General features: G+C 38.1%; 1 protein-coding gene across 2 annotated transcripts in view; it reads left to right on the top strand.

Moving 5' to 3' along the window:
* Positions 1-6,074: 6,074 nt before the first annotated feature.
* Positions 6,075-10,848, top strand: part of tbc1d5 (TBC1 domain family, member 5) — a 24,674-nt gene continuing 19,900 nt past the window's right edge. For both annotated transcript variants that reach the window (XM_015023275.1, XM_015023274.1), the window contains exon 1: positions 6,075-6,174. The gene's annotated coding sequence lies outside the window, so the exon portion shown is untranslated. The remainder of the gene's footprint in view (positions 6,175-10,848) is intronic.

Here is a 10,848-nt window from a genome sequence, read left to right as displayed (position 1 = left end):
GTATATATATTCACATTATTTTTTACCAAAGTCCCTTGTTTCTTAATTTTTGCATTTGCAACTAGGACTGTTTGGTCAGATGCAAAAAATCCTGACCACTGCATCTCCATCCATAAACGTATATTCTTCTTCCTTTTTCTTATCACTGTGTATTTGTCTCAACAGCACCAACGCAACTGCATGATGTCTCAGCAACATCATCTTCAACCCCATCACCCACTGCAGCCTGAGCCAGGCCTTGAGCTGTCTCCACCCCAGCCATGCGCTGCATCACCTGCCGAATCCGAGGCCGGGGCCGCCTGGGGGCACTTCAGAGTAAAACTGCACAGCAGACCCAGCTGGGCGGACGAAAGGGAAGACAGTAAGGAATGGGCCGAAGGGGAGAGAGAAAACGCTTATAATCCAGGTGTGGACTGGGGCGTTACTGGAAGAGTGGGGTGCACTGGTAGAGATGGTGATGTGCAGGAAAGGGATGTGACCATACGCCTGGGAAGTCAAGGCGACGTTAGTCACAACAGCAAGAGTGAAAATGTCAAGAACAACATGTTTGCGACGAGGCCTTCCGTCAAGAGCGAGAACAACGGCAGGGTTGGAGTTTGCTCCGGGACAGATAATAAAATAATTGTTAAAGAAGAGGTCCCAGGTGACAGGTTGACGGTGTCCAATGACGCCCTGGGAATCCTGCAGAGCTTCATCCGGGATGTTGGTCTCTACCCGGACGAAGAGGCGGTCCACACCCTCTCTGCCCAGCTGGGCTTGCCCAAAGACACGATCCGCATCTTCTTCAGCAGCCAGGCCTTGGAGCAAAGCCGAGCCGACAGCCAGCAAGGCCGTTCGAACCCAGACCTCCTCGTGGCAGACTTAACCGCACGGGAACCGGACGTCACTGTGAAGGCAGAAAGGAAAGAGATCAGGGTGGAGAGAATCGGCAGAGACGCAACAAGCGAGGTCTCTATTTCACGGGAATCGGATGTTGCCACACAGACACTTCCGTCAATGAAGGAGGAGCAGGAGAGCTACGTCTGAGACATCCAAAACCTGGTTAGAACAAGCAATATTTTCTCTGTGAGCCCCATAATGGATCTAATCGTTATTAGATCCACGAGTTAATAACTCGGCCGGTCTTGCATCTTCTTTCAATGCAGTTGACTGTGTTTTGACACAAGACAATAGGCATGTGCTGTTACACACAGTAGAATATTACTTGGGCTGCATATGGCATAACGTCTGGAAAGTGTACATGTACGTGGGTCTGGACATTCTTTGTTGTTGCAACCACATCTGGATAATATTTTCTCGCAGATGTTTAAACTACAAAAATTTCAGAGTTGATCCCACAGAGGACAAAAAAAACATATAGTAAACATTTATTGTTGACATTTCAAGCATGTTAAAAATGCTCTGCTGTATTTATACATGTTTTTTTTTCTTTCTGTTACAGTATCCAGTGTTATTGGTGCAGTAGTTGGATAAATCCTCGCTAAGAGATGTCAAAAACTAGCTGTGATTTTTTTCCCCTGTTCTTGCACTTTCTTTAAGTATTTTAGGACTGTATTGCGCTCTTAGAAACTCTACGTTCAGTCACGTTGAAAGGAAAGAACTGCCTCTTTTAACTCTAAGGCTTTATGCATTAGTGTAATTAAAAATATTCTGGTCCTCGCCTATCAAGTGCCAAAACGTTCACAGTACGACACGCGAATAAGTTGTCATATAAGTGTTTATTTGTGGAAATAAGTTAAATAAAGAAACAAATGCAGAAATAGTGCATCAAAGATAGCATTTGGATCTGCTTTGAGGTGATTGGTCTTTAGTTGATTTGCTGTGCAGGTTGTCTCTCGTGCCACAGTGGCTGTTTGATTGATTTCATGAAAGACATTAGCGCAGGAAATAGGAAGTAATCAAATAAATACTGAAGAAAGCCAGGTTTGATTTTTATTTTTTATTTATATGTGACAGATTTAATGTTTAATTTTTGATTTGCAACATTTAATTGTCGGAACACTGAAATAATACTACATATATTTTAAATGTCTATAATATGTCCATCACAGCTTTTTTTTTTTTTTTTTTTAATTTACTTATCAGATGTGAAATTCTAACAAATTATTTACTTATCAGCAAGTGGGACTTGAGGTCTTTGATATTCACTACATATTAAAACTAAAGGACAAACAATACATCAAGTTTTATTAATATTTGTACACCTAAAATTTTCAAAATGAACAGAAACAAGACGTTGAAAACCCAACCGAAGGGTATTTTTTTAATTTGAAGCGACTGCGGTGATCACCCTACTGCCACGTTTGCCGAAGTTTAGGGTGTTTTATAGTACACAGGTTGATATTGGCTTGTTTAAAAGGTTTTGTAAACAGAACTACCAACACAAATACCTAATGGCAGCTTTTTAAGTACAGAGGTAGGAGAGCCATCATTTGTGCTTTTTTGAGCTCCTGCCATAGAAAATTTGATCATCAAAAGTGAAGCTGTACAATATCTAAAACTTGGCCCAAATTTGGCAATCAGATAATTATTCCAGCCCCACCTAAAGATCTAAAAAAGGATGCATGTTTATTAAGATGCTGCTGTGAAGCATGAGATATCTTTTTATGTCAAAATAAATGAAAACCTGGGGCTAATCTGACAGAGAAAGCTCATTTTTGTAGACTTATTTTTAACATATTACCTTATCTAACCCTATTTTTAAAACTATCATTGCTATTTTTTGCCCTGACACTGGAGGTCAACTGTGACTAAGTGTACTGATGTTTGTAAATGGGTGATGCGTGTATAGTATATCTATCAAATAAGGTGAACCAATTCAACAAACCTCAAGCTCTTAGTGTTTAAAAGGAGTAAATTGTTTCTAGTTGTCGAGAAATGTAGGGACCAATAATGCCTGTTTGAAAGCGGCACTGCCTTCCTCTGTCTGTCTTTACCTCTTCATTATTTACCATCACAGTGATTTGTAATATGTACTTGAAAGTACTCTTGTGAGCTGGTTTTAATTTGTCTAATTTATTAAAAGTTGACTTTTGTTTTTTTCTCGTAATATGTTTACTGACTGACGCAATAAAATCCAGGTCTACATATTTCCTGTGAGGTTGAAGAATTAACTTTTTTTTTTTTTTTTAAATAAAGATGGTTGAACATGTCTGAGTAAAACAACGAAAAGCAAACGTGAAACTTTACGACGGTGCTGACTGGAGGAATTTAAAAAAATCAAGTAAGTAAAGTGCCTTTCCTGAAAACACCAAAAGGCCGGTTACTGTTTTATTGTGCTTTTTAAAGAACCAGCTTGCTTATGAACACATTGTAGTTGACACACAGTATACTTATCCATGCATGAATTTGCAAAGTCTCTCGAATTATGTTTTAACTGGAGCAATAGCCTACTTTTAAAGTTTCCACAGAGACCATACTGACGTTTGAGTGGATGGCTAACAAATAACTATTAATGAGACAAAAGTCGAAAGCATAACAAATGCTTTTATTTAAATCGTTCATTGTTCAGTGTTGCAAAAAGATGCACATTTATGTAAAATTATTTATTACTATCTGTTGATCTGATTTTAAGTACAATTTTGTTTCCATCAACAACAAGCGGACAGCCGTGGGTTACATTTAAGAAGTTCTTAGATGCTGATCAATTTAAATACATTAACTACACATTAAAAGTTACGTTTATTTGCCAAAAAGATTATTAGGGGTATCATTCATTGTGTCATCAATGATTTAGTTTAAATACTCTCAAATTAAATTGTGGATTTTTTTTTTTTCCAGTAGGAGCTACAATAAAAAAATGCATTTATTCTTATAAATGTTTATGAGGGTTTGCCACCTTGGTTTGCATTTGGTCATATTTAAGAGGATGTGAAGCAACTGATTTGCAGCACAGTCTGCAAGTCGCAACATTTGGATCACAATAGGAAACGGTTCAAATGACGTTTGCTCAGCAGGGACTATTTTTATTGTGCTCATGAAGATTTATTGGGGATTTAACAGTTGAATAGAATGCTCTGCTTATTTTCTTAGCACCAATTATTTTCTTTCTTACATGGCTGCTGGTGTTTCTGTGAATTGGTGTCATTGTTTTCAGTCATTAAACAGTATTTGGTCACATGCCCTTCGGTGCCTTCAGCGCTTTCTCCCTCTTTAGTCTCTCGTTTCAAGTCTTGGAACAGTTGTTTCATTCTTGGGTCGGTTTCTTCCGTTCATACCCGCACCTCCCCCCCCCCCACACACACACACACACTCCGACTCTCTCAAATGTCTCTTCTTCAGGCTCGCCGCTTCATCGCTTCTTTAGTGTACAGAGACGAGAACAACATTCAAGCCCCATTTGGTCATAAATAGCTTCACAGAGTAATTCAGCAATGCCGTGCACTTTGCTGTCGCCTGTTTCCATGACAATACTTTAGGAAGGGCCAGCGAAAGGTCGTGAAAGCCTCATCATCAGTAATATTAGCTGTAATAATGATGATAATAGCACTCTTGAACTGCCTTGCCTCTGATAATGATGGCAATAGCAACGACGGTCATTATTTATGCTTCTAACCACCACGCGAAGCAACGGGAACATTTAAAGGAGTAATGATGTGTAACATGATTATCTGTATGAAGTATCAGAGATTTCAGTTTTGTCTTGCTACGGCCATTTGCTGGGGTCCTCGTGTTTGGAGGGGTTATTTTGATAAAGGCGCTTTAAAAGGCACATCAGCCTGACTTGTTTGACCTCAGACATGGCAGCGATCAAGCTGACACAAAGATACCGGTTGTTTCGTAGGATAAGTGCTAAAAACAGACATTCGTCTTAGTGGAAGGTAGTCCTTCTTGATACACGGTATTTATCATCTCTGCTGGGCCTATTTGGCAGAGGGAGTTTAAAATAACTGTGAAAATTATGTTGAAGTTACACAGAGAAGAAATTTATGGGGATAAAAAAAATAAATACAATTATTTTCGAACTTGAGTTTCAAACTGCACAGCGTCTTGTTATTGGCTATTGGGTCCATGCAATGCAAAAAAAAAAATAAAATAAAATAAATCAGAGCAGGCTGGATTCTGTTTGTGTGTAGAACATGTAGTTATGAAGACGAGACTGTCTGGATTTGAACCTCAGGGTTGTAGCTTTGTTTTTTGGCAGACGATGTAGTCCTGCTGCTGCATCCTTAGAATGTGACCTTCAGCTTTCACCGGAGAGGTTCACAACAGAGTGATAAACGGCCAGGACAGGAGTCATCTCTCTCTAACTCATGTTTCTAACTGGAAACAGATCAGATACTCCATACATCCGGCAAATAAAACTTTGCAGAGTCTTATTCCTGAAACATCACCACAGCAGCATCTTGAAGACACTGACAGAATACACCAATAAGATAGGTTTACTTCCTTCTCGAACCTGTTTACGCCCCTGGATGGATGAATGAATTTAAATATTATTATATTGATTATACATTGAAAGAATAAAAGAATGGAAAGAATGAGGAGAAAGATTCTGAATAGGTATGTCAATTAATCAGTGGTGAAGGACCATGGCTCATTATTATTACTGACCTAGATTAACCAAGTCATTTAATGATCCAGGAATTTCTTTACAAGAGTGGAAGGACAAGACTTTTAGACAGAAGAAATAGGGAGAAAAATCATTTTAGGATGAGCCTTACCCGTAAACTTGTGGACAATTTTAACATAAAATGAACAGAAAAACATAGACAACCTAATTCTCTTAATTTATAAAATGATTATTTTTTTCAAAGTTGACAAAATCCTAGTTCATCCTTTGCTGAACAATGTGACCTTTAGGATATGATAGTTCTTACAACGGTAGTAAATATATTTATTACTTCATGGTGTATTTTCTTTATGATAGGAGTGTTTGCACTTTTTAGGGGACTCCGTATCACCTCTAGTAGTGTTATCAGCTGGTCTACAGCTGGTTACAGCATAATTTAAACCACTTACCACATGAAAAGCACCAAACATCTTGCTCTGAATAAAAGAACAACTAAGAATTTCCTTTTTGGCTGCATAAAAAGTCACATTTAATGAGCTTCTTTCCGCTGATCACATGACCAGTCAGCTGATCTTCAGTATATCCGCCTGACCAGCTAGTGTTTACAAATCAGCAGTCAGTCTCACTACATCAGAATGTGGGTTCCTGCATGATACGGAGAGGTAAGTGAGCATCTTTCACACCTCTGTAGCTGCTCATATTCACGTTACTGCTTATGGCTGCCGTCCTGTTGACCCTGGCTCGCGAGAGGAGGAAATGCGCGTGTCACATTTGGTCTCGTACCAGTGTGTGTCGGAAGTAGCGCCTGGGCCCGTGCACTGGCTCGTTTACATGCTAATAGCCTAGCTAGCGACATTAGCTGTACTGTCATCTCGGTTCATGTTCTGTGACAGCTGACAGCTACATTTGGTGGTGTTACTGCTTTTCAATTAGTTTAGCCTTCATTTTGCGTTGCAGCAGATAGAGGCCACATGCTAGCGAAGCTGTTGTTCGGTTTTGTAATGTCCGGGTGATGGCTGGCTGCGACTTTCCCACAGCGCAGAATGAAAACTGTGAGCATCTTGCATTCAGTGTTTTATTCTTTGCTCTTTTTATGACATGTAAAGCTTGGTATTGTGTTACAGTTGGGTTGAATTGGACTTTTTGTTCTTTAGTTTGTAACTCGAAACTATCTATAATCGGACTGAACTGTATTGCATACAATTGGATTTTAATATCCATTTTCTGTAAACTCATCCTGACATTATTTTGCATGCGAATTATATCAGGACTTTCCTGGTTAATACAGATTTTTGTTTTTGTTTTTGTTGTTCATTTTTGATTTATTACAATTTTCTTTTTTTTTGTAAGGAAGCGAAATGTCCTTCAGTTACTTTAATAGTAAGTAGTTTTTGAAATTCCAATAGCAATTCAATGAATTACAAAGATTTCCCCTATGTATGGATTAAAATGTTGTTTTTTATTTGTGGATCATGCCACATCAAATTACAGAGTGCTGCTTGAATGGCTAATACTCCTAATATTGCATGAATTCTTATTTTTGATTAATTTATAGAAATGAGTTTACCAAAGAGTGTTATTGGCAGTGCAACTCGCTAACGTTTACTTGTGTTGCATTCACTGTTCGCAAAGAAGTGGGACTTTAGCTTCCGACCTGCTGATTACTAATTAGTTCCAGTGAAGTTCTATGGTCTCCAGTAACCTTGTTCTCATGGATATGATTTCTCTAATAAGAGCAGATTTTCCTTGCGGGCAAAACTTTTAAGTCTGTTTAACTTTTTTTTTTTACTGTTGTTCAAGAGTAATTTTTCTGCCGCAGCTGGCAATGCGGATTACAGGGCATTTTCAACGCTTCAGCTAAAGAATCCTTTCATTGTCTCCTGTGCAGAGCACAGACAGGATTCAGGTGCTAAAACAATTGAGTGAACCCTAATAAAGTAGTTCGGAGAGAAAAACTATCCCCTGTCTATTTTTTTCTATCATGACCTCTTGCGGGGTGTTCAAACCCCCCAGCTGGCCTGCTAGTCTTCGAGTTCATTCTTTAAGCACAGATGCCCGCTAATTGAATCACTCAAGACTTGGAAACTTCATGGTATTTTGTAAAGGCAATGATTCCTAGTAAGTTCTCAGCTCTTTGCAGAGCATGTGACTGTAAAGGCTCCAGAGCTCTCGCTGCATGCTGAACTAAAGACATGTGAGTTTGTTTAGCTGGGATGTTTCTCTTTGACTGAACCACAGGTCACCTTTTTTTAGTTTTCACAGCTCCTCTCATCGTGAATGTTTACCGGCTTTCGTTTTCGCAGCAGTCTACTCTGACGAAAGTGGATCTTGTATTAAACCGATTTGTCATATTAAACCGATTTGTCTAATTCGACTGACTAATCTGGCTGTAGTTACGAAAATAGTTTGGCCTTTTGTTTCTTTATGGCAGTGAGGAAAGTAACTCTTGATTGTGTTTTTGTTATGTTGATTTATCTAAGTCCTTTAGCTTAGATATCAACGTCATATGTTCTTCTCTCAGGGTTAAGTGAATCTGCTTATTAGTTTAATCGTTTTATTCTTAGACATCAAATATTGTTCCGTAGTGACTCTGGAATATTCTCTTACTTTAAAGAATGTTATGTGCTCTCTTTTTTGTTCCTGCAGTAGGAGTTCAGGTAGAAAGGAAATTAATGTGAATCCTGAAGCAAAGCATCTTTTTTTGAACTTGAAATTGTTTTGAGAGAGCAAGTGAGAGAGCAAGTTTCATTTTTTTTTCTTGCTTAAGGGCAAAAAAAAGTGCTTACATTCACTCTTCCTCTTGCTTCCAGATGATTCTGTACGAGACAAGGGAAGTAATTCTTCCTGTAAAACTACAACGGTTTCACCTGTATTGATACCTATATGAATTCAAAACCTGAATTGTTTCACATGATGTAATTTATCACATGATAAAAAATAAACAGAAATCAACAAACCTTATGATTACCACCACACGAGTCTTTCCAATTCACACTGAAAAGTGAGCTCAGACTAGCGCTCGGCAACATGTCTCTTATTTATCTCTTATTTATCGTGTCCCACTGTGCAGACACAAAAAGTGGCTAATGTATCCAATTATTACTTCCTGTATCTTACAACCCATCCATAAACCCTGGGCTTCATTATTATGGGAGTGTTTTGCTGTTTTTTTATTATGCGTGTTTTTTTCCTTTGTTAAAATTTAATGTCGGCTACCTTCAACCTGAGACTGCTAGTTTTCCCAGCAGTTCCATAACAGAGCATTCAAATAAAGAGAGCTTCATTAGCCTTTTGTCCTGAGTTAATTTATTAGAGATATAATAATAATAATAATAATAATAATAATAAAAAGTCAGCTTTTCCTTCACTGTGACCGAAGTTGGATTGGATGTTGCAGTTTTTGGACAATTTAATTTAAGAGTCTCTCCGAATGGCATTTTCAAACCTGGCCAGCCAAAACCAAGATTGTTATCTGTGATTTCAGGTGACAACACAAATGCTGCTAATCACAAAAACATGTGTAAGAGCAGTGCTTAATTTCCCTGTGGAACTGCAACAATCAGTCAAGCAATCTGGATTTTTGCATTTCAGTGTTTCTGTTCAAACATTTCAGGTACGAAAAATATACCTTGAAACAGATGGACTGTTATTTGTCTATCGATTTATTCATGCAGCTCATTACGAATTGATTTTGACTGTCTCATAAAACATCTTTGCTGTTAATTATTGAAGGTACTCTAGTTATCGCGGATTAAATAATACACAATCTGCGTTGAATACTCCCAAAGTTTCCCAGTGTTCAGTTGCCGTTTTTACAGCGGAGGCGTTACTTTATACTGGATTGTGCAGAAAGGCCTCAAGCCTTTAGACGTGCATCTTTCATCCAAACGACAGACGCATACGAACCTGAGAAAGTTCTAGTTTTGGAGAGAAAATGAAAAAAGCGTGATGTGTGTCTGCAGACCGGCTTGTGGAGAAAAAGGATTTCTCTTAGTCCTTAATGTGAATTGATATTCATTACTAACCAGATTTTTCTGCCAACTCAACTCGAGCAACTATAAACTAGTTTTGTTAAATTGTTCAAGTAAGGTTAAGAAAAAAAAACAATATTAGAGTTACCTTTTGCAGCATTCCTCTGCTGTTCTCTAGTTGTGGATTAGTTCTGATCATTTACTGGGAGGGAGAAGAAAAAAAAAAAACAATCGGTCGACTCAAGGCTGAGCGTTAGTCTCTGAGTGGGACAGATGTTTCCTAACAAAACAGAGCCATGCATTATTCATACCAAGTCATTTCTATATTCCTGGCATTTCTTTGCCAATCTGTCGAGCAGTGTTTCATCCACACGGTTAATGGGTTTTACGAGGCCTCTTTGTTTCGGTTCTTTCCACAATTAATAAGGGGAAAGTCTGTGAAAGAAAGACCGTGCTCTGCAGATCAGTGCTGCTATTCTGCGTAGCTCAGCTTTAGCTAAAGCATTATCATAAACATGGAACAATCTTAAATTTTGTCGTGAATGGAAGATAAATAACCGGGTTAATCTGGAGTGTCTCGTCGAAGTTCCACTCTTCTAAGAAGTCGGCAGGGATGAACGGACTCGTGGTTTACCTGCTCGGTGTTTCAACCCAGTTTTCTTTCGGTCTGCTTGGTTGCTTGTGATTCGGTGCTTCTTTTAAAATCTGCTAAATCAAATAATGAAGTGACCTTAAAACTTGACTAACGGCCACACTGATAAATGCTTGCTGAGTAAATGATTTTTGCTGTTCAGATATATAATATATATATATATATATATATATATATATATATATATATATATATATATACATAGCAAAGAAAAGAAGTACCTCCGTTTGGGTAAAATACTCCAGAATAACCATATTTACAGCAGAAATGTCAACGTAATAGTTAGATTTTCAAATGTGACGACGAAAGCTGGTTTAGAACATGGTTTCTGAATAAAGTTTTTTGCTTGAACCAAATAAAAAAAGAAAAAAAAAAGAAAGAAAGCCCTCCTCCCCCTTGTCTAGAGGACTGTCCAGATTTTGAAGCAGTGGGCAATAAAAACACAAACATTGCCACATGTTTAATGCACTAAGCCACTTCAGTAAGTTCCTCAATCTAATCACAGTTCCTCTAAATAAAAGCAGTTCCTCTTTTGATTCATTTGGAAATTTGTCATCGACATGCATTGACACATTGCTACTATTTTTTCTTTGAGCGTAAATGTGTTTCTCTTGGAGTGGTTGAGAAACTGCTTGTGTTTTTTTTTTTTTTTTTTTTTTAAAGGAAAAAAATCTCTTCATTTGCACCTTTTTTTTTTTTTTACAGTTTTTTTC

Source organism: Poecilia latipinna, unplaced genomic scaffold (assembly GCF_001443285.1).
Source record: "Poecilia latipinna isolate Pla-1442-1.1 unplaced genomic scaffold, P_latipinna-1.0 Scaffold3258, whole genome shotgun sequence".
Classification (NCBI taxonomy): domain Eukaryota; kingdom Metazoa; phylum Chordata; class Actinopteri; order Cyprinodontiformes; family Poeciliidae; genus Poecilia; species Poecilia latipinna.
This window is presented reverse-complemented; position numbering and strand designations above follow the sequence as displayed.